The 16,962-nt window shown below is 41.5% G+C and overlaps 35 non-coding genes and 2 pseudogenes across 35 annotated transcripts; all 37 read left to right on the forward strand.

The window, feature by feature from the left end:
- Nucleotides 1-168: 168 nt before the first annotated feature.
- On the forward strand, nt 169-287 carry LOC142479651 (5S ribosomal RNA). Its single transcript, XR_012794336.1, has one exon. It is a non-coding gene; the product is annotated as a 5S ribosomal RNA (ribosomal RNA).
- Nucleotides 288-573: 286 nt separating this feature from the next.
- Nucleotides 574-692, forward strand: LOC142479517 (5S ribosomal RNA). The gene has a single exon (XR_012794206.1). It is a non-coding gene; the product is annotated as a 5S ribosomal RNA (ribosomal RNA).
- A 675-nt stretch (nt 693-1,367) lies between these two features.
- LOC142478465 (5S ribosomal RNA) lies at nt 1,368-1,486 on the forward strand. Its single transcript, XR_012793201.1, has one exon. It is a non-coding gene; the product is annotated as a 5S ribosomal RNA (ribosomal RNA).
- Nucleotides 1,487-1,770: 284 nt separating this feature from the next.
- LOC142478467 (5S ribosomal RNA) lies at nt 1,771-1,889 on the forward strand. The gene has a single exon (XR_012793203.1). It is a non-coding gene; the product is annotated as a 5S ribosomal RNA (ribosomal RNA).
- Nucleotides 1,890-2,175: 286 nt separating this feature from the next.
- On the forward strand, nt 2,176-2,294 carry LOC142478468 (5S ribosomal RNA). The gene has a single exon (XR_012793204.1). It is a non-coding gene; the product is annotated as a 5S ribosomal RNA (ribosomal RNA).
- A 283-nt stretch (nt 2,295-2,577) lies between these two features.
- Nucleotides 2,578-2,695, forward strand: LOC142479290 (5S ribosomal RNA; annotated as a pseudogene).
- Nucleotides 2,696-2,981: 286 nt separating this feature from the next.
- LOC142479435 (5S ribosomal RNA) lies at nt 2,982-3,100 on the forward strand. The gene has a single exon (XR_012794127.1). It is a non-coding gene; the product is annotated as a 5S ribosomal RNA (ribosomal RNA).
- Nucleotides 3,101-3,384: 284 nt separating this feature from the next.
- On the forward strand, nt 3,385-3,503 carry LOC142479652 (5S ribosomal RNA). Its single transcript, XR_012794337.1, has one exon. It is a non-coding gene; the product is annotated as a 5S ribosomal RNA (ribosomal RNA).
- A 285-nt stretch (nt 3,504-3,788) lies between these two features.
- Nucleotides 3,789-3,907, forward strand: LOC142478469 (5S ribosomal RNA). The gene has a single exon (XR_012793205.1). It is a non-coding gene; the product is annotated as a 5S ribosomal RNA (ribosomal RNA).
- Nucleotides 3,908-4,189: 282 nt separating this feature from the next.
- Nucleotides 4,190-4,308, forward strand: LOC142478470 (5S ribosomal RNA). The gene has a single exon (XR_012793206.1). It is a non-coding gene; the product is annotated as a 5S ribosomal RNA (ribosomal RNA).
- A 285-nt stretch (nt 4,309-4,593) lies between these two features.
- LOC142479293 (5S ribosomal RNA) lies at nt 4,594-4,710 on the forward strand (annotated as a pseudogene).
- Nucleotides 4,711-4,996: 286 nt separating this feature from the next.
- Nucleotides 4,997-5,115, forward strand: LOC142478472 (5S ribosomal RNA). Its single transcript, XR_012793207.1, has one exon. It is a non-coding gene; the product is annotated as a 5S ribosomal RNA (ribosomal RNA).
- Nucleotides 5,116-5,401: 286 nt separating this feature from the next.
- Nucleotides 5,402-5,520, forward strand: LOC142479553 (5S ribosomal RNA). Its single transcript, XR_012794240.1, has one exon. It is a non-coding gene; the product is annotated as a 5S ribosomal RNA (ribosomal RNA).
- A 286-nt stretch (nt 5,521-5,806) lies between these two features.
- Nucleotides 5,807-5,925, forward strand: LOC142479653 (5S ribosomal RNA). The gene has a single exon (XR_012794338.1). It is a non-coding gene; the product is annotated as a 5S ribosomal RNA (ribosomal RNA).
- A 286-nt stretch (nt 5,926-6,211) lies between these two features.
- Nucleotides 6,212-6,330, forward strand: LOC142479518 (5S ribosomal RNA). The gene has a single exon (XR_012794207.1). It is a non-coding gene; the product is annotated as a 5S ribosomal RNA (ribosomal RNA).
- Nucleotides 6,331-7,006: 676 nt separating this feature from the next.
- LOC142478474 (5S ribosomal RNA) lies at nt 7,007-7,125 on the forward strand. The gene has a single exon (XR_012793209.1). It is a non-coding gene; the product is annotated as a 5S ribosomal RNA (ribosomal RNA).
- Nucleotides 7,126-7,411: 286 nt separating this feature from the next.
- Nucleotides 7,412-7,530, forward strand: LOC142478475 (5S ribosomal RNA). The gene has a single exon (XR_012793210.1). It is a non-coding gene; the product is annotated as a 5S ribosomal RNA (ribosomal RNA).
- A 286-nt stretch (nt 7,531-7,816) lies between these two features.
- Nucleotides 7,817-7,935, forward strand: LOC142478476 (5S ribosomal RNA). Its single transcript, XR_012793211.1, has one exon. It is a non-coding gene; the product is annotated as a 5S ribosomal RNA (ribosomal RNA).
- A 286-nt stretch (nt 7,936-8,221) lies between these two features.
- On the forward strand, nt 8,222-8,340 carry LOC142478477 (5S ribosomal RNA). The gene has a single exon (XR_012793212.1). It is a non-coding gene; the product is annotated as a 5S ribosomal RNA (ribosomal RNA).
- Nucleotides 8,341-8,626: 286 nt separating this feature from the next.
- LOC142478478 (5S ribosomal RNA) lies at nt 8,627-8,745 on the forward strand. The gene has a single exon (XR_012793213.1). It is a non-coding gene; the product is annotated as a 5S ribosomal RNA (ribosomal RNA).
- Nucleotides 8,746-9,031: 286 nt separating this feature from the next.
- Nucleotides 9,032-9,150, forward strand: LOC142478479 (5S ribosomal RNA). Its single transcript, XR_012793214.1, has one exon. It is a non-coding gene; the product is annotated as a 5S ribosomal RNA (ribosomal RNA).
- Nucleotides 9,151-9,436: 286 nt separating this feature from the next.
- LOC142478480 (5S ribosomal RNA) lies at nt 9,437-9,555 on the forward strand. Its single transcript, XR_012793215.1, has one exon. It is a non-coding gene; the product is annotated as a 5S ribosomal RNA (ribosomal RNA).
- A 286-nt stretch (nt 9,556-9,841) lies between these two features.
- Nucleotides 9,842-9,960, forward strand: LOC142479667 (5S ribosomal RNA). The gene has a single exon (XR_012794351.1). It is a non-coding gene; the product is annotated as a 5S ribosomal RNA (ribosomal RNA).
- A 286-nt stretch (nt 9,961-10,246) lies between these two features.
- On the forward strand, nt 10,247-10,365 carry LOC142479654 (5S ribosomal RNA). Its single transcript, XR_012794339.1, has one exon. It is a non-coding gene; the product is annotated as a 5S ribosomal RNA (ribosomal RNA).
- Nucleotides 10,366-10,651: 286 nt separating this feature from the next.
- LOC142479519 (5S ribosomal RNA) lies at nt 10,652-10,770 on the forward strand. The gene has a single exon (XR_012794208.1). It is a non-coding gene; the product is annotated as a 5S ribosomal RNA (ribosomal RNA).
- Nucleotides 10,771-11,446: 676 nt separating this feature from the next.
- LOC142478481 (5S ribosomal RNA) lies at nt 11,447-11,565 on the forward strand. Its single transcript, XR_012793216.1, has one exon. It is a non-coding gene; the product is annotated as a 5S ribosomal RNA (ribosomal RNA).
- Nucleotides 11,566-11,851: 286 nt separating this feature from the next.
- LOC142478482 (5S ribosomal RNA) lies at nt 11,852-11,970 on the forward strand. Its single transcript, XR_012793217.1, has one exon. It is a non-coding gene; the product is annotated as a 5S ribosomal RNA (ribosomal RNA).
- A 286-nt stretch (nt 11,971-12,256) lies between these two features.
- LOC142478466 (5S ribosomal RNA) lies at nt 12,257-12,375 on the forward strand. Its single transcript, XR_012793202.1, has one exon. It is a non-coding gene; the product is annotated as a 5S ribosomal RNA (ribosomal RNA).
- A 286-nt stretch (nt 12,376-12,661) lies between these two features.
- Nucleotides 12,662-12,780, forward strand: LOC142479655 (5S ribosomal RNA). The gene has a single exon (XR_012794340.1). It is a non-coding gene; the product is annotated as a 5S ribosomal RNA (ribosomal RNA).
- Nucleotides 12,781-13,066: 286 nt separating this feature from the next.
- On the forward strand, nt 13,067-13,185 carry LOC142479520 (5S ribosomal RNA). Its single transcript, XR_012794209.1, has one exon. It is a non-coding gene; the product is annotated as a 5S ribosomal RNA (ribosomal RNA).
- A 676-nt stretch (nt 13,186-13,861) lies between these two features.
- On the forward strand, nt 13,862-13,980 carry LOC142478581 (5S ribosomal RNA). The gene has a single exon (XR_012793315.1). It is a non-coding gene; the product is annotated as a 5S ribosomal RNA (ribosomal RNA).
- A 286-nt stretch (nt 13,981-14,266) lies between these two features.
- On the forward strand, nt 14,267-14,385 carry LOC142479657 (5S ribosomal RNA). Its single transcript, XR_012794341.1, has one exon. It is a non-coding gene; the product is annotated as a 5S ribosomal RNA (ribosomal RNA).
- A 286-nt stretch (nt 14,386-14,671) lies between these two features.
- On the forward strand, nt 14,672-14,790 carry LOC142479521 (5S ribosomal RNA). Its single transcript, XR_012794210.1, has one exon. It is a non-coding gene; the product is annotated as a 5S ribosomal RNA (ribosomal RNA).
- Nucleotides 14,791-15,466: 676 nt separating this feature from the next.
- Nucleotides 15,467-15,585, forward strand: LOC142478483 (5S ribosomal RNA). The gene has a single exon (XR_012793218.1). It is a non-coding gene; the product is annotated as a 5S ribosomal RNA (ribosomal RNA).
- Nucleotides 15,586-15,871: 286 nt separating this feature from the next.
- Nucleotides 15,872-15,990, forward strand: LOC142478485 (5S ribosomal RNA). The gene has a single exon (XR_012793220.1). It is a non-coding gene; the product is annotated as a 5S ribosomal RNA (ribosomal RNA).
- A 286-nt stretch (nt 15,991-16,276) lies between these two features.
- On the forward strand, nt 16,277-16,395 carry LOC142478695 (5S ribosomal RNA). The gene has a single exon (XR_012793428.1). It is a non-coding gene; the product is annotated as a 5S ribosomal RNA (ribosomal RNA).
- A 286-nt stretch (nt 16,396-16,681) lies between these two features.
- LOC142479658 (5S ribosomal RNA) lies at nt 16,682-16,800 on the forward strand. The gene has a single exon (XR_012794342.1). It is a non-coding gene; the product is annotated as a 5S ribosomal RNA (ribosomal RNA).
- The last annotated feature ends 162 nt before the right edge of the window (nt 16,801-16,962 follow it).

The following is a 16,962-nucleotide window of genomic DNA, read 5'->3' on the forward strand; positions in this document are numbered from 1 at the left end:
CTGAAAGTTCAACACAATGCAACCTTCCAAAATAGAATTCTGACATCAAGAATTCCGTCTATAGTACATTGAGTGCACCTGTCATTTTCTCAGTCTCTGTGTATGCATGGAGCAAGATATAGGCTCATGGATTTAAGAATGAGAGGATATCATGAGACAGCAATCTCCACCTACGGCCATACTACCTTGACAGCGCCCGATCCCGTCAGATCTCGGAAGCTAAGCAGGGTGAGGCTTGATTAGTACTGGGTTGGGAGACTGCCTGGGAATACCAGGTGCTGTGGGTGTTTTTATTTTTTGCTTCCCTAATGAAAATATACATGGCATTCCTTGCAGCAAATTAAAATGTTTCATTTTTTACTACTTTTTTCCCGCAGTGGCAAAGAAATCTATCGTTTTTTCCTCTGAAAGTTCAACACAATGCAACCTTCCAAAATAGAATTCTGACATCAAGAATTCCGTCTATAGTACATTTGAGTGCACCTGTCATTTTCTCAGTCTCTGTGTATGCATGGAGCAAGATATAGGCTCATGGATTTAAGAATGAGAGGATATCATGAGACAGCAACCTCCACCTACGGCCATACTACCTTGAAAGCTCCCGATCCCGTCAGATCTCGGAAGCTAAGCAGGGTGAGGCTTGATTAGTACTGGGTTGGGAGACTGCCTGGGAATACCAGGTGCTGTAGGGGTTTTTATTTTTCGCTTCCCTAATGAAAATATACATGGCATTCCTCGCAGCAAATGAAAATGTTTCATTTCTTGCTACTTTTTTCCCGGAGTGGCAAAGAAATATATTGTTTTTTCCTCTGAAAGTTCAACACAATGCAACCTTCCAAAATAGAATTCTGACATCAAGAATTCCGTCTATAGTATATTTGAGTGCACCTGTCATTTTCTCAGTCTCTGATTTAATTTCTCCATTTAAGGTAATTCTTCAAGAATGTATTTTTTTAACGGTCACAATAATACACTTATGCCTCCCATGTCATTTAGAATATATCATACAGGCCTCAGAACACTCAGCATGTTATATGGTGAGCTTGTGGCTCACAGAGTTGGGGTGTGCAGTGTTCAAGCTGATACTTGGAAGAGATAGTGAGTTCAAATCAAACAGGAGGAGGTTGAATATAGGCACCTCTGAAATTTTTTACTACTTTTTTCCCGCAGTGGCAAAGAAATCTATCGTTTTTTCCTCTGAAAGTTCAACACAATGCAACCTTCCAAAATAGAATTCTGACATCAAGGAATTCCGTCTATAGTACATTTGAGTGCACCTGTCATTTTCTCAGTCTCTGTGTATGCATGGAGCAAGATATAGGCTCATGGATTTAAGAATGAGAGGATATCATGAGACAGCAATCTCCACCTACGGCCATACTACCTTGACAGCGCCCGATCCCGTCAGATCTCGGAAGCTAAGCAGGGTGAGGCTTGATTAGTACTGGGTTGGGAGACTGCCTGGGAATACCAGGTGCTGTAGGGGTTTTTATTTTTCGCTTCCCTAATGAAAATATACATGGCATTCCTTGCAGCAAATGAAAATGTTTCATTTTTTACTACTTTTTTCCGCAGTGGCAAAGAAATCTATCGTTTTTTCTCTGAAAGTTCAACACAATGCAACCTTCCAAAATAGAATTCTGACATCAAGAATTCCGTCTATAGTACATTTGAGTGCACCTGTCATTTTCTCAGTCTCTGTGTATGCATGGAGCAAGATATAGGCTCATGGATTTAAGAATGAGAGGATATCATGAGACAGCAATCTCCACCTACGGCCATACTACCTTGACAGCGCCCGATCCCGTCAGATCTCGGAAGCTAAGCAGGGTGAGGCTTGATTAGTACTGGGTTGGGAGACTGCCTGGGAATACCAGGTGCTGTAGGGGTTTTTATTTTTCGCTTCCCTAATGAAAATATACATGGCATTCCTTGCAGCAAATGAAAATGTTTCATTTTTTACTACTTTTTTCCCGCAGTGGCAAAGAAATCTATCGTTTTTTCCTCTGAAAGTTCAACACAATGCAACCTTCCAAAATAGAATTCTGACATCAAGAATTCCGTCTATAGTACATTTGAGTGCACCTGTCATTTTCTCAGTCTCTGTGTATGCATGGAGCAAGATATAGGCTCATGGATTTAAGAATGAGAGGATATCATGAGACAGCAATCTCCACCTACGGCCATACTACCTTGACAGCGCCCGATCCCGTCAGATCTCGGAAGCTAAGCAGGGTGAGGCTTGATTAGTACTGGGTTGGGAGACTGCCTGGGAATACCAGGTGCTGTAGGGGTTTTTATTTTTCGCTTCCCTAATGAAATATACATGGCATTCCTTGCAGCAAATGAAAATGTTTCATTTTTACTACTTTTTCCCGCAGTGGCAAAGAAATCTATCGTTTTTTCCTCTGAAAGTTCAACACAATGCAACCTTCCAAAATAGAATTCTGACATCAAGAATTCCGTCTATAGTACATTTGAGTGCACCTGTCATTTTCTCAGTCTCTGTGTATGCATGGAGCAAGATATAGGCTCATGGATTTAAGAATGAGAGGATATCATGAGACAGCAATCTCCACCTACGGCATACTACCTTGACAGCGCCCGATCCCGTCAGATCTCGGAAGCTAAGCAGGGTGAGGCTTGATTAGTACTGGGTTGGGAGACTGCCTGGGAATACCAGGTGCTGTAGGGGTTTTTATTTTTCGCTTCCCTAATGAAAATATACATGGCATTCCTTGCAGCAAATGAAAATGTTTCATTTTTTACTACTTTTTTCCCGCAGTGGCAAAGAAATCTATCGTTTTTTCCTCTGAAAGTTCAACACAATGCAACCTTCCAAAATAGAATTCTGACATCAAGAATTCCGTCTATAGTACATTTGAGTGCACCTGTCATTTTCTCAGTCTCTGTGTATGCATGGAGCAAGATATAGGCTCATGGATTTAAGAATGAGAGGATATCATGAGACAGCAATCTCCACCTACGGCCATACTACCTTGAAAGCGCCCGATCCCGTCAGATCTCGGAAGCTAAGCAGGGTGAGGCTTGATTAGTACTGGGTTGGGAGACTGCCTGGGAATACCAGGTGCTGTGGGTGTTTTTATTTTTTGCTTCCCTAATGAAAATATACATGGCATTCCTTGCAGCAAATGAAAATGTTTCATTTTTACTACTTTTTTCCCGCAGTGGCAAAGAAATCTATCGTTTTTTCCTCTGAAAGTTCAACACAATGCAACCTTCCAAAATAGAATTCTGACATCAAGAATTCCGTCTATAGTACATTTGAGTGCACCTGTCATTTCTCAGTCTCTGTGTATGCATGGAGCAAGATATAGGCTCATGGATTTAAGAATGAGAGGATATCATGAGACAGCAATCTCCACCTACGGCCATACTACCTTGACAGCGCCCGATCCCGTCAGATCTCGGAAGCTAAGCAGGGTGAGGCTTGATTAGTACTGGGTTGGGAGACTGCCTGGGAATACCAGGTGCTGTGGGTGTTTTTATTTTTTGCTTCCCTAATGAAAATATACATGGCATTCCTTGCAGCAAATTAAAATGTTTCATTTTTTACTACTTTTTTCCCGCAGTGGCAAAGAAATCTATCGTTTTTTCCTCTGAAAGTTCAACACAATGAACCTTCCAAAATAGAATTCTGACATCAAGAATTCCGTCTATAGTACATTTGAGTGCACCTGTCATTTTCTCAGTCTCTGTGTATGCATGGAGCAAGATATAGGCTCATGGATTTAAGAATGAGAGGATATCATGAGACAGCAATCTCCACCTACGGCCATACTACCTTGACAGCGCCCGATCCCGTCAGATCTCGGAAGCTAAGCAGGGTGAGGCTTGATTAGTACTGGGTTGGGAGACTGCCTGGGAATACCAGGTGCTGTAGGGGTTTTTATTTTCGCTTCCTAATGAAAATATACATGGCATTCCTTGCAGCAAATGAAAATGTTTCATTTTTTACTACTTTTTTCCCGCAGTGGCAAAGAAATCTATCGTTTTTCCTCTGAAAGTTCAACACAATGCAACCTTCCAAAATAGAATTCTGACATCAAGAATTCCGTCTATAGTACATTTGAGTGCACCTGTCATTTCTCAGTCTCTGTGTATGCATGGAGCAAGATATAGGCTCATGGATTTAAGAATGAGAGGATATCATGAGACAGCAATCTCCACCTACGGCCATACTACCTTGACAGCGCCCGATCCCGTCAGATCTCGGAAGCTAAGCAGGGTGAGGCTTGATTAGTACTGGGTTGGGAGACTGCCTGGGAATACCAGGTGCTGTAGGGGTTTTTATTTTTCGCTTCCCTAATGAAAATATACATGGCATTCCTTGCAGCAAATGAAAATGTTTCATTTTTTACTACTTTTTTCCCGCAGTGGCAAAGAAATCTATCGTTTTTTCCTCTGAAAGTTCAACACAATGCAACCTTCCAAAATAGAATTCTGACATCAAGAATTCCGTCTATAGTACATTTGAGTGCACCTGTCATTTTCTCAGTCTCTGTGTATGCATGGAGCAGATATAGGCTCATGGATTTAAGAATGAGAGGATATCATGAGACAGCAATCTCCACCTACGGCCATACTACCTTGACAGCGCCGATCCCGTCAGATCTCGGAAGCTAAGCAGGTGAGGCTTGATTAGTACTGGGTTGGGAGACTGCCTGGGAATACCAGGTGCTGTAGGGGTTTTTATTTTTCGCTTCCCTAATGAAAATATACATGGCATTCCTTGCAGCAAATGAAAATGTTTCATTTTTTACTACTTTTTTCCCGCAGTGGCAAAGAAATCTATCGTTTTTTCCTCTGAAAGTTCAACACAATGCAACCTTCCAAAATAGAATTCTGACATCAAGAATTCCGTCTATAGTACATTTGAGTGCACCTGTCATTTTCTCAGTCTCTGTGTATGCATGGAGCAAGATATAGGCTCATGGATTTAAGAATGAGAGGATATCATGAGACAGCAATCTCCACCTACGGCCATACTACCTTGACAGCGCCCGATCCCGTCAGATCTCGGAAGCTAAGCAGGGTGAGGCTTGATTAGTACTGGGTTGGGAGACTGCCTGGGAATACCAGGTGCTGTAGGGGTTTTTATTTTTCGCTTCCCTAATGAAAATATACATGGCATTCCTTGCAGCAAATGAAAATGTTTCATTTTTTACTACTTTTTTCCCGCAGTGGCAAAGAAATCTATCGTTTTTTCCTCTGAAAGTTCAACACAATGCAACCTTCCAAAATAGAATTCTGACATCAAGAATTCCGTCTATAGTACATTTGAGTGCACCTGTCATTTTCTCAGTCTCTGTGTATGCATGGAGCAAGATATAGGCTCATGGATTTAAGAATGAGAGGATATCATGAGACAGCAATCTCCACCTACGGCCATACTACCTTGAAAGCGCCCGATCCCGTCAGATCTCGGAAGCTAAGCAGGGTGAGGCTTGATTAGTACTGGGTTGGGAGACTGCCTGGGAATACCAGGTGCTGTGGGTGTTTTTATTTTTTGCTTCCCTAATGAAAATATACATGGCATTCCTTGCAGCAAATGAAAATGTTTCATTTTTTACTACTTTTTTCCCGCAGTGGCAAAGAAATCTATCGTTTTTTCCTCTGAAAGTTCAACACAATGCAACCTTCCAAAATAGAATTCTGACATCAAGAATTCCGTCTATAGTACATTTGAGTGCACCTGTCATTTTCTCAGTCTCTGTGTATGCATGGAGCAAGATATAGGCTCATGGATTTAAGAATGAGAGGATATCATGAGACAGCAATCTCCACCTACGGCCATACTACCTTGACAGCGCCCGATCCCGTCAGATCTCGGAAGCTAAGCAGGGTGAGGCTTGATTAGTACTGGGTTGGGAGACTGCCTGGGAATACCAGGTGCTGTGGGTGTTTTTATTTTTTGCTTCCCTAATGAAAATATACATGGCATTCCTTGCAGCAAATTAAAATGTTTCATTTTTTACTACTTTTTTCCCGCAGTGGCAAAGAAATCTATCGTTTTTTCCTCTGAAAGTTCAACACAATGCAACCTTCCAAAATAGAATTCTGACATCAAGAATTCCGTCTATAGTACATTTGAGTGCACCTGTCATTTTCTCAGTCTCTGTGTATGCATGGAGCAAGATATAGGCTCATGGATTTAAGAATGAGAGGATATCATGAGACAGCAACCTCCACCTACGGCCATACTACCTTGAAAGCTCCCGATCCCGTCAGATCTCGGAAGCTAAGCAGGGTGAGGCTTGATTAGTACTGGGTTGGGAGACTGCCTGGGAATACCAGGTGCTGTAGGGGTTTTTATTTTTCGCTTCCCTAATGAAAATATACATGGCATTCCTCGCAGCAAATGAAAATGTTTCATTTCTTGCTACTTTTTTCCCGGAGTGGCAAAGAAATATATTGTTTTTTCCTCTGAAAGTTCAACACAATGCAACCTTCCAAAATAGAATTCTGACATCAAGAATTCCGTCTATAGTATATTTGAGTGCACCTGTCATTTTCTCAGTCTCTGATTTAATTTCTCCATTTAAGGTAATTCTTCAAGAATGTATTTTTTTAACGGTCACAATAATACACTTATGCCTCCCATGTCATTTAGAAATATATCATACAGGCCTCAGAACACTCAGCATGTTATATGGTGAGCTTGTGGCTCACAGAGTTGGGGTGTGCAGTGTTCAAGCTGATACTTGGAAGAGATAGTGAGTTCAAATCCAAACAGGAGGAGGTTGAATATAGGCACCTCTGAAATTTTTTACTACTTTTTTCCCGCAGTGGCAAAGAAATCTATCGTTTTTTCCTCTGAAAGTTCAACACAATGCAACCTTCCAAAATAGAATTCTGACATCAAGAATTCCGTCTATAGTACATTTGAGTGCACCTGTCATTTTCTCAGTCTCTGTGTATGCATGGAGCAAGATATAGGCTCATGGATTTAAGAATGAGAGGATATCATGAGACAGCAATCTCCACCTACGGCCATACTACCTTGACAGCGCCCGATCCCGTCAGATCTCGGAAGCTAAGCAGGGTGAGGCTTGATTAGTACTGGGTTGGGAGACTGCCTGGGAATACCAGGTGCTGTAGGGGTTTTTATTTTTCGCTTCCCTAATGAAAATATACATGGCATTCCTTGCAGCAAATGAAAATGTTTCATTTTTTACTACTTTTTTCCCGCAGTGGCAAAGAAATCTATCGTTTTTTCCTCTGAAAGTTCAACACAATGCAACCTTCCAAAATAGAATTCTGACATCAAGAATTCCGTCTATAGTACATTTGAGTGCACCTGTCATTTTCTCAGTCTCTGTGTATGCATGGAGCAAGATATAGGCTCATGGATTTAAGAATGAGAGGATATCATGAGACAGCAATCTCCACCTACGGCCATACTACCTTGACAGCGCCCGATCCCGTCAGATCTCGGAAGCTAAGCAGGGTGAGGCTTGATTAGTACTGGGTTGGGAGACTGCCTGGGAATACCAGGTGCTGTAGGGGTTTTTATTTTTCGCTTCCCTAATGAAAATATACATGGCATTCCTTGCAGCAAATGAAAATGTTTCATTTTTTACTACTTTTTTCCCGCAGTGGCAAAGAAATCTATCGTTTTTTCCTCTGAAAGTTCAACACAATGCAACCTTCCAAAATAGAATTCTGACATCAAGAATTCCGTCTATAGTACATTTGAGTGCACCTGTCATTTTCTCAGTCTCTGTGTATGCATGGAGCAAGATATAGGCTCATGGATTTAAGAATGAGAGGATATCATGAGACAGCAATCTCCACCTACGGCCATACTACCTTGACAGCGCCCGATCCCGTCAGATCTCGGAAGCTAAGCAGGGTGAGGCTTGATTAGTACTGGGTTGGGAGACTGCCTGGGAATACCAGGTGCTGTAGGGGTTTTTATTTTTCGCTTCCCTAATGAAAATATACATGGCATTCCTTGCAGCAAATGAAAATGTTTCATTTTTTACTACTTTTTTCCCGCAGTGGCAAAGAAATCTATCGTTTTTTCCTCTGAAAGTTCAACACAATGCAACCTTCCAAAATAGAATTCTGACATCAAGAATTCCGTCTATAGTACATTTGAGTGCACCTGTCATTTTCTCAGTCTCTGTGTATGCATGGAGCAAGATATAGGCTCATGGATTTAAGAATGAGAGGATATCATGAGACAGCAATCTCCACCTACGGCCATACTACCTTGACAGCGCCCGATCCCGTCAGATCTCGGAAGCTAAGCAGGGTGAGGCTTGATTAGTACTGGGTTGGGAGACTGCCTGGGAATACCAGGTGCTGTAGGGGTTTTTATTTTTCGCTTCCCTAATGAAAATATACATGGCATTCCTTGCAGCAAATGAAAATGTTTCATTTTTTACTACTTTTTTCCCGCAGTGGCAAAGAAATCTATCGTTTTTTCCTCTGAAAGTTCAACACAATGCAACCTTCCAAAATAGAATTCTGACATCAAGAATTCCGTCTATAGTACATTTGAGTGCACCTGTCATTTTCTCAGTCTCTGTGTATGCATGGAGCAAGATATAGGCTCATGGATTTAAGAATGAGAGGATATCATGAGACAGCAATCTCCACCTACGGCCATACTACCTTGACAGCGCCCGATCCCGTCAGATCTCGGAAGCTAAGCAGGGTGAGGCTTGATTAGTACTGGGTTGGGAGACTGCCTGGGAATACCAGGTGCTGTAGGGGTTTTTATTTTTCGCTTCCCTAATGAAAATATACATGGCATTCCTTGCAGCAAATGAAAATGTTTCATTTTTTACTACTTTTTTCCCGCAGTGGCAAAGAAATCTATCGTTTTTTCCTCTGAAAGTTCAACACAATGCAACCTTCCAAAATAGAATTCTGACATCAAGAATTCCGTCTATAGTACATTTGAGTGCACCTGTCATTTTCTCAGTCTCTGTGTATGCATGGAGCAAGATATAGGCTCATGGATTTAAGAATGAGAGGATATCATGAGACAGCAATCTCCACCTACGGCCATACTACCTTGACAGCGCCCGATCCCGTCAGATCTCGGAAGCTAAGCAGGGTGAGGCTTGATTAGTACTGGGTTGGGAGACTGCCTGGGAATACCAGGTGCTGTAGGGGTTTTTATTTTTCGCTTCCCTAATGAAAATATACATGGCATTCCTTGCAGCAAATGAAAATGTTTCATTTTTTACTACTTTTTTCCCGCAGTGGCAAAGAAATCTATCGTTTTTTCCTCTGAAAGTTCAACACAATGCAACCTTCCAAAATAGAATTCTGACATCAAGAATTCCGTCTATAGTACATTTGAGTGCACCTGTCATTTTCTCAGTCTCTGTGTATGCATGGAGCAAGATATAGGCTCATGGATTTAAGAATGAGAGGATATCATGAGACAGCAATCTCCACCTACGGCCATACTACCTTGACAGCGCCCGATCCCGTCAGATCTCGGAAGCTAAGCAGGGTGAGGCTTGATTAGTACTGGGTTGGGAGACTGCCTGGGAATACCAGGTGCTGTAGGGGTTTTTATTTTTCGCTTCCCTAATGAAAATATACATGGCATTCCTTGCAGCAAATGAAAATGTTTCATTTTTTACTACTTTTTTCCCGCAGTGGCAAAGAAATCTATCGTTTTTTCCTCTGAAAGTTCAACACAATGCAACCTTCCAAAATAGAATTCTGACATCAAGAATTCCGTCTATAGTACATTTGAGTGCACCTGTCATTTTCTCAGTCTCTGTGTATGCATGGAGCAAGATATAGGCTCATGGATTTAAGAATGAGAGGATATCATGAGACAGCAATCTCCACCTACGGCCATACTACCTTGAAAGCGCCCGATCCCGTCAGATCTCGGAAGCTAAGCAGGGTGAGGCTTGATTAGTACTGGGTTGGGAGACTGCCTGGGAATACCAGGTGCTGTGGGTGTTTTTATTTTTTGCTTCCCTAATGAAAATATACATGGCATTCCTTGCAGCAAATGAAAATGTTTCATTTTTTACTACTTTTTTCCCGCAGTGGCAAAGAAATCTATCGTTTTTTCCTCTGAAAGTTCAACACAATGCAACCTTCCAAAATAGAATTCTGACATCAAGAATTCCGTCTATAGTACATTTGAGTGCACCTGTCATTTTCTCAGTCTCTGTGTATGCATGGAGCAAGATATAGGCTCATGGATTTAAGAATGAGAGGATATCATGAGACAGCAATCTCCACCTACGGCCATACTACCTTGACAGCGCCCGATCCCGTCAGATCTCGGAAGCTAAGCAGGGTGAGGCTTGATTAGTACTGGGTTGGGAGACTGCCTGGGAATACCAGGTGCTGTGGGTGTTTTTATTTTTTGCTTCCCTAATGAAAATATACATGGCATTCCTTGCAGCAAATTAAAATGTTTCATTTTTTACTACTTTTTTCCCGCAGTGGCAAAGAAATCTATCGTTTTTTCCTCTGAAAGTTCAACACAATGCAACCTTCCAAAATAGAATTCTGACATCAAGAATTCCGTCTATAGTACATTTGAGTGCACCTGTCATTTTCTCAGTCTCTGTGTATGCATGGAGCAAGATATAGGCTCATGGATTTAAGAATGAGAGGATATCATGAGACAGCAACCTCCACCTACGGCCATACTACCTTGAAAGCTCCCGATCCCGTCAGATCTCGGAAGCTAAGCAGGGTGAGGCTTGATTAGTACTGGGTTGGGAGACTGCCTGGGAATACCAGGTGCTGTAGGGGTTTTTATTTTTCGCTTCCCTAATGAAAATATACATGGCATTCCTCGCAGCAAATGAAAATGTTTCATTTCTTGCTACTTTTTTCCCGGAGTGGCAAAGAAATATATTGTTTTTTCCTCTGAAAGTTCAACACAATGCAACCTTCCAAAATAGAATTCTGACATCAAGAATTCCGTCTATAGTATATTTGAGTGCACCTGTCATTTTCTCAGTCTCTGATTTAATTTCTCCATTTAAGGTAATTCTTCAAGAATGTATTTTTTTAACGGTCACAATAATACACTTATGCCTCCCATGTCATTTAGAAATATATCATACAGGCCTCAGAACACTCAGCATGTTATATGGTGAGCTTGTGGCTCACAGAGTTGGGGTGTGCAGTGTTCAAGCTGATACTTGGAAGAGATAGTGAGTTCAAATCCAAACAGGAGGAGGTTGAATATAGGCACCTCTGAAATTTTTTACTACTTTTTTCCCGCAGTGGCAAAGAAATCTATCGTTTTTTCCTCTGAAAGTTCAACACAATGCAACCTTCCAAAATAGAATTCTGACATCAAGAATTCCGTCTATAGTACATTTGAGTGCACCTGTCATTTTCTCAGTCTCTGTGTATGCATGGAGCAAGATATAGGCTCATGGATTTAAGAATGAGAGGATATCATGAGACAGCAATCTCCACCTACGGCCATACTACCTTGACAGCGCCCGATCCCGTCAGATCTCGGAAGCTAAGCAGGGTGAGGCTTGATTAGTACTGGGTTGGGAGACTGCCTGGGAATACCAGGTGCTGTAGGGGTTTTTATTTTTCGCTTCCCTAATGAAAATATACATGGCATTCCTTGCAGCAAATGAAAATGTTTCATTTTTTACTACTTTTTTCCCGCAGTGGCAAAGAAATCTATCGTTTTTTCCTCTGAAAGTTCAACACAATGCAACCTTCCAAAATAGAATTCTGACATCAAGAATTCCGTCTATAGTACATTTGAGTGCACCTGTCATTTTCTCAGTCTCTGTGTATGCATGGAGCAAGATATAGGCTCATGGATTTAAGAATGAGAGGATATCATGAGACAGCAATCTCCACCTACGGCCATACTACCTTGACAGCGCCCGATCCCGTCAGATCTCGGAAGCTAAGCAGGGTGAGGCTTGATTAGTACTGGGTTGGGAGACTGCCTGGGAATACCAGGTGCTGTAGGGGTTTTTATTTTTCGCTTCCCTAATGAAAATATACATGGCATTCCTTGCAGCAAATGAAAATGTTTCATTTTTTACTACTTTTTTCCCGCAGTGGCAAAGAAATCTATCGTTTTTTCCTCTGAAAGTTCAACACAATGCAACCTTCCAAAATAGAATTCTGACATCAAGAATTCCGTCTATAGTACATTTGAGTGCACCTGTCATTTTCTCAGTCTCTGTGTATGCATGGAGCAAGATATAGGCTCATGGATTTAAGAATGAGAGGATATCATGAGACAGCAATCTCCACCTACGGCCATACTACCTTGAAAGCGCCCGATCCCGTCAGATCTCGGAAGCTAAGCAGGGTGAGGCTTGATTAGTACTGGGTTGGGAGACTGCCTGGGAATACCAGGTGCTGTGGGTGTTTTTATTTTTTGCTTCCCTAATGAAAATATACATGGCATTCCTTGCAGCAAATGAAAATGTTTCATTTTTTACTACTTTTTTCCCGCAGTGGCAAAGAAATCTATCGTTTTTTCCTCTGAAAGTTCAACACAATGCAACCTTCCAAAATAGAATTCTGACATCAAGAATTCCGTCTATAGTACATTTGAGTGCACCTGTCATTTTCTCAGTCTCTGTGTATGCATGGAGCAAGATATAGGCTCATGGATTTAAGAATGAGAGGATATCATGAGACAGCAATCTCCACCTACGGCCATACTACCTTGACAGCGCCCGATCCCGTCAGATCTCGGAAGCTAAGCAGGGTGAGGCTTGATTAGTACTGGGTTGGGAGACTGCCTGGGAATACCAGGTGCTGTGGGTGTTTTTATTTTTTGCTTCCCTAATGAAAATATACATGGCATTCCTTGCAGCAAATTAAAATGTTTCATTTTTTACTACTTTTTTCCCGCAGTGGCAAAGAAATCTATCGTTTTTTCCTCTGAAAGTTCAACACAATGCAACCTTCCAAAATAGAATTCTGACATCAAGAATTCCGTCTATAGTACATTTGAGTGCACCTGTCATTTTCTCAGTCTCTGTGTATGCATGGAGCAAGATATAGGCTCATGGATTTAAGAATGAGAGGATATCATGAGACAGCAACCTCCACCTACGGCCATACTACCTTGAAAGCTCCCGATCCCGTCAGATCTCGGAAGCTAAGCAGGGTGAGGCTTGATTAGTACTGGGTTGGGAGACTGCCTGGGAATACCAGGTGCTGTAGGGGTTTTTATTTTTCGCTTCCCTAATGAAAATATACATGGCATTCCTCGCAGCAAATGAAAATGTTTCATTTCTTGCTACTTTTTTCCCGGAGTGGCAAAGAAATATATTGTTTTTTCCTCTGAAAGTTCAACACAATGCAACCTTCCAAAATAGAATTCTGACATCAAGAATTCCGTCTATAGTATATTTGAGTGCACCTGTCATTTTCTCAGTCTCTGATTTAATTTCTCCATTTAAGGTAATTCTTCAAGAATGTATTTTTTTAACGGTCACAATAATACACTTATGCCTCCCATGTCATTTAGAAATATATCATACAGGCCTCAGAACACTCAGCATGTTATATGGTGAGCTTGTGGCTCACAGAGTTGGGGTGTGCAGTGTTCAAGCTGATACTTGGAAGAGATAGTGAGTTCAAATCCAAACAGGAGGAGGTTGAATATAGGCACCTCTGAAATTTTTTACTACTTTTTTCCCGCAGTGGCAAAGAAATCTATCGTTTTTTCCTCTGAAAGTTCAACACAATGCAACCTTCCAAAATAGAATTCTGACATCAAGAATTCCGTCTATAGTACATTTGAGTGCACCTGTCATTTTCTCAGTCTCTGTGTATGCATGGAGCAAGATATAGGCTCATGGATTTAAGAATGAGAGGATATCATGAGACAGCAATCTCCACCTACGGCCATACTACCTTGAAAGCGCCCGATCCCGTCAGATCTCGGAAGCTAAGCAGGGTGAGGCTTGATTAGTACTGGGTTGGGAGACTGCCTGGGAATACCAGGTGCTGTGGGTGTTTTTATTTTTTGCTTCCCTAATGAAAATATACATGGCATTCCTTGCAGCAAATGAAAATGTTTCATTTTTTACTACTTTTTTCCCGCAGTGGCAAAGAAATCTATCGTTTTTTCCTCTGAAAGTTCAACACAATGCAACCTTCCAAAATAGAATTCTGACATCAAGAATTCCGTCTATAGTACATTTGAGTGCACCTGTCATTTTCTCAGTCTCTGTGTATGCATGGAGCAAGATATAGGCTCATGGATTTAAGAATGAGAGGATATCATGAGACAGCAATCTCCACCTACGGCCATACTACCTTGACAGCGCCCGATCCCGTCAGATCTCGGAAGCTAAGCAGGGTGAGGCTTGATTAGTACTGGGTTGGGAGACTGCCTGGGAATACCAGGTGCTGTGGGTGTTTTTATTTTTTGCTTCCCTAATGAAAATATACATGGCATTCCTTGCAGCAAATTAAAATGTTTCATTTTTTACTACTTTTTTCCCGCAGTGGCAAAGAAATCTATCGTTTTTTCCTCTGAAAGTTCAACACAATGCAACCTTCCAAAATAGAATTCTGACATCAAGAATTCCGTCTATAGTACATTTGAGTGCACCTGTCATTTTCTCAGTCTCTGTGTATGCATGGAGCAAGATATAGGCTCATGGATTTAAGAATGAGAGGATATCATGAGACAGCAACCTCCACCTACGGCCATACTACCTTGAAAGCTCCCGATCCCGTCAGATCTCGGAAGCTAAGCAGGGTGAGGCTTGATTAGTACTGGGTTGGGAGACTGCCTGGGAATACCAGGTGCTGTAGGGGTTTTTATTTTTCGCTTCCCTAATGAAAATATACATGGCATTCCTCGCAGCAAATGAAAATGTTTCATTTCTTGCTACTTTTTTCCCGGAGTGGCAAAGAAATATATTGTTTTTTCCTCTGAAAGTTCAACACAATGCAACCTTCCAAAATAGAATTCTGACATCAAGAATTCCGTCTATAGTATATTTGAGTGCACCTGTCATTTTCTCAGTCTCTGATTTAATTTCTCCATTTAAGGTAATTCTTCAAGAATGTATTTTTTTAACGGTCACAATAATACACTTATGCCTCCCATGTCATTTAGAAATATATCATACAGGCCTCAGAACACTCAGCATGTTATATGGTGAGCTTGTGGCTCACAGAGTTGGGGTGTGCAGTGTTCAAGCTGATACTTGGAAGAGATAGTGAGTTCAAATCCAAACAGGAGGAGGTTGAATATAGGCACCTCTGAAATTTTTTACTACTTTTTTCCCGCAGTGGCAAAGAAATCTATCGTTTTTTCCTCTGAAAGTTCAACACAATGCAACCTTCCAAAATAGAATTCTGACATCAAGAATTCCGTCTATAGTACATTTGAGTGCACCTGTCATTTTCTCAGTCTCTGTGTATGCATGGAGCAAGATATAGGCTCATGGATTTAAGAATGAGAGGATATCATGAGACAGCAATCTCCACCTACGGCCATACTACCTTGACAGCGCCCGATCCCGTCAGATCTCGGAAGCTAAGCAGGGTGAGGCTTGATTAGTACTGGGTTGGGAGACTGCCTGGGAATACCAGGTGCTGTAGGGGTTTTTATTTTTCGCTTCCCTAATGAAAATATACATGGCATTCCTTGCAGCAAATGAAAATGTTTCATTTTTTACTACTTTTTTCCCGCAGTGGCAAAGAAATCTATCGTTTTTTCCTCTGAAAGTTCAACACAATGCAACCTTCCAAAATAGAATTCTGACATCAAGAATTCCGTCTATAGTACATTTGAGTGCACCTGTCATTTTCTCAGTCTCTGTGTATGCATGGAGCAAGATATAGGCTCATGGATTTAAGAATGAGAGGATATCATGAGACAGCAATCTCCACCTACGGCCATACTACCTTGACAGCGCCCGATCCCGTCAGATCTCGGAAGCTAAGCAGGGTGAGGCTTGATTAGTACTGGGTTGGGAGACTGCCTGGGAATACCAGGTGCTGTAGGGGTTTTTATTTTTCGCTTCCCTAATGAAAATATACATGGCATTCCTTGCAGCAAATGAAAATGTTTCATTTTTTACTACTTTTTTCCCGCAGTGGCAAAGAAATCTATCGTTTTTTCCTCTGAAAGTTCAACACAATGCAACCTTCCAAAATAGAATTCTGACATCAAGAATTCCGTCTATAGTACATTTGAGTGCACCTGTCATTTTCTCAGTCTCTGTGTATGCATGGAGCAAGATATAGGCTCATGGATTTAAGAATGAGAGGATATCATGAGACAGCAATCTCCACCTACGGCCATACTACCTTGAAAGCGCCCGATCCCGTCAGATCTCGGAAGCTAAGCAGGGTGAGGCTTGATTAGTACTGGGTTGGGAGACTGCCTGGGAATACCAGGTGCTGTGGGTGTTTTTATTTTTTGCTTCCCTAATGAAAATATACATGGCATTCCTTGCAGCAAATGAAAATGTTTCATTTTTTACTACTTTTTTCCCGCAGTGGCAAAGAAATCTATCGTTTTTTCCTCTGAAAGTTCAACACAATGCAACCTTCCAAAATAGAATTCTGACATCAAGAATTCCGTCTATAGTACATTTGAGTGCACCTGTCATTTTCTCAGTCTCTGTGTATGCATGGAGCAAGATATAGGCTCATGGATTTAAGAATGAGAGGATATCATGAGACAGCAATCTCCACCTACGGCCATACTACCTTGACAGCGCCCGATCCCGTCAGATCTCGGAAGCTAAGCAGGGTGAGGCTTGATTAGTACTGGGTTGGGAGACTGCCTGGGAATACCAGGTGCTGTGGGTGTTTTTATTTTTTGCTTCCCTAATGAAAATATACATGGCATTCCTTGCAGCAAATTAAAATGTTTCATTTTTTACTACTTTTTTCCCGCAGTGGCAAAGAAATCTATCGTTTTTTCCTCTGAAAGTTCAACACAATGCAACCTTCCAAAATAGAATTCTGACA

The sequence above is a fragment of the Ascaphus truei genome, unplaced genomic scaffold (genome assembly GCF_040206685.1).
Source record: "Ascaphus truei isolate aAscTru1 unplaced genomic scaffold, aAscTru1.hap1 HAP1_SCAFFOLD_240, whole genome shotgun sequence".
Lineage (NCBI taxonomy): Eukaryota > Metazoa > Chordata > Amphibia > Anura > Ascaphidae > Ascaphus > Ascaphus truei.